This window comes from Panicum virgatum, chromosome 6N, assembly GCF_016808335.1.
Source record: "Panicum virgatum strain AP13 chromosome 6N, P.virgatum_v5, whole genome shotgun sequence".
Classification (NCBI taxonomy): Eukaryota; Viridiplantae; Streptophyta; class Magnoliopsida; order Poales; family Poaceae; genus Panicum; species Panicum virgatum.
The window spans coordinates 22,159,895-22,162,432 of NC_053150.1; the positions used below are offsets into that span (position 1 = coordinate 22,159,895).

A 2,538-nucleotide genomic window follows, 5' to 3' on the forward strand; every position below is an offset into this window, starting at 1 on the left:
TTTTCCGACGGTTTCCAATCTCGCCTAGTTCCGGTAACGGGAAAAAAAAATCCGGTTTCCGCCGGATTTCGAACGGGATTTGAAACCATGGCGCACACACCATCTCACGTACGTGGCTATGCACCAGCCACCAGGGGGCAGTGACGCTCGAAGGAAAAGTGACGCAGGGACTAAAACGCGTGCGGCCCGCCATCGCAGTCCCGCGCTGCCCCGCCATTGGAGTCCCGCGCTGGAGGCCCAAAATTGGCCAAAGCCCGCGCATATCCATCTCGGTATAAAGAGGGAGACCCAATTTACAGAGACTCCAGTACTCCGCCGCCGCCCCCATTTGCCTCACTCCTCGCGACCTGACCATCAGGAGCTCGTGCTCTCCAAACTCTGCTTCTCTCGCGCCAACCCTAGATCCGCCCAAATCTCCGTTCGCCGTTCCCAAGCGTGGGCCAGAGCATCTTCCTCGCGTCACGGCGATGTGGGCCCAGCACTAGCACCGCAGGAAGGGGCGTCATGGTTGCGGGCACCGCCGCCGCGGTGCTCACGGCTGAGCTGTGGTCAGGACGTCCTAGCCACCTGTTTCTTCTCTCCTAGGTACGCTGCTTGTATCACTTGAATCAATTTGTTCAGCTTATCCGAAAAAATCAATTTGTTCAGCTAGATTCTTGATTGATTTATTTCAACTGAGGCTGGATTAGTTTTCACAAAATAGGATTTTTGGTTTAACTGAATACTGGTGTAGCTGAACAAGAAAAGGGGGAGGTACGGAACAAGGGATATTAGGATCTAATATTCTTCCTTGCAATTCTTTTTAAGAGCCAACTGTGGATCTGAGGAGCCGAGCATCTGTTCCCTGTGAAGTGGCATCAAGATTGATGGGATTAAGGAACAAGTAGCACAAGACTACTCTAGGAACCTTGCTGATCAGATTCGAGGACCATCAAACAATACAAACCTTTCCTCTCCGACGACCTGCAGACCACTCTGTAGTAAGTATCAATTTTAGTTGAATCATGCATTTTGATTGAAATAGAAATTGTGTTAGACATTGACTAGAATCACATGTTTGTTAAGCTCCACATATACTCATGTTTAGTTTATTTGGCATATTTGGCTGATGTGTCTACTTATTTAAAACTGAATTATTCTATTTGCCTTTTGGTTGCTGTTAATATCAAATTGTTCTGAAATTTAAACATATTATTTTTTAAAGCAGAACAAGAGTAATGTCAGACCATGATTGGATGTATCGTGGTTGGTCTCGTGGGCATCCTCCCTCTGATGAGTGGATTGAAAAGACAAACAATTTTTTAGATCGTGCATTCTCTATGTCAAGTCTGATGATGAGGAAGGCGAGACATGATTAGGAAGCCATTGAAGGTGAGGCTGATGGCGAGGAAGCCGTTGAAAGAAACTGATGATCCAGTACGGTGATCTTGGAACTGACAAATGACGGGCTGCATGTCCTGGATGCATGCTGACTTCTTTTGGTCTATGTTGGTAGAGGCTAACATATATATATGATGTGTAGCTGAGCTTTTGCTAATCTGGGTTGTGCTTTTGGGACACGACATGTAGGCATATAGACAATATTGCCATCTAGGTAGATTAAATTTAGGCATATTGCATGTGAGGCTGACATATTTGCCTTACATATGCAAAATGGATTTGTTGTAATGAACAAATGGATGCTGGATATGTGGTCTGTATGTTGTATGGTGCCTGTCCAATCATTATTTTAATCTGCATTTTCTTGGCTAATAACCAGTATTGGAAATGAATTACCTTGGCAGTACGCATTGCCAAGGAAATTATAATTAACTTGGCAGTACACTGCTGCCAATGAAATTATCATTACTTGGCTGTAGATTCTGCCAAGGAAATTCGTTTGCTTGGCTCCTCGTGGCTGCCAAGAATACCTATTGCCTTGGCTGTTACTGGCTGCCAAGAATATGTATTGTCTTGGCTGTTATTGACTGCCAAGAATATATATTTCATTGGCCACTACTGGCAGCCAAGGAAACAAATTAAGTTGGCGGGACAAATTCGCCAAGGAAATGTACATACTTGGCGGTCCAAATATTTTCATGGCACATTCGATACCTTGGCAGTCAAACAGCCAAGGAAATAATCCTTGGCAGTCGGCCGCTAAGGTAATCGAGTTTCCTTGGCTCTCTAGCCTTGGCGGATTTTGCTTGGCGGTTGGCTGCCAAGGACAATTACCTTGGCGGTTTTCCTATATTTTTTGGCAGTTTTTGGCTGCCAAGGCAATTCTGTTTTCTGGTAGTGATCACATCAAGATTATGGCGTATAAGCAATGAAGACCAGTACGGAAGATTAAAAAAATACTCTTCTTCCTCCAGTTGTGCCATCTATTATCTTCCTCACGCTGCTTCCTCTTCTTGCAAGTAGTCCTTCCAAAAGTTACTTGCTCAAAACTCTCGTACTGCTGCAAGACTTGTTCACCACTCAGCGGCACTGGAGCCTCCCTGTGTTCAACTTTGTTATTGAAGCTGACCTTGTTCCTTCGCCACCTGTGCTCTGATG

The 2,538-nt window shown here is 45.2% G+C and overlaps 1 long non-coding RNA gene across 1 annotated transcript; it reads left to right on the forward strand.

The window, feature by feature from the left end:
• The first annotated feature begins 201 nt into the window (after nucleotides 1-201).
• LOC120679446 lies at nucleotides 202-1,739 on the forward strand. Its single transcript, XR_005677196.1, has 3 exons — nucleotides 202-585; nucleotides 808-980; nucleotides 1,205-1,739. It is a non-coding gene; the product is annotated as an uncharacterized LOC120679446 (long non-coding RNA).
• Nucleotides 1,740-2,538: the final 799 nt, after the last annotated feature.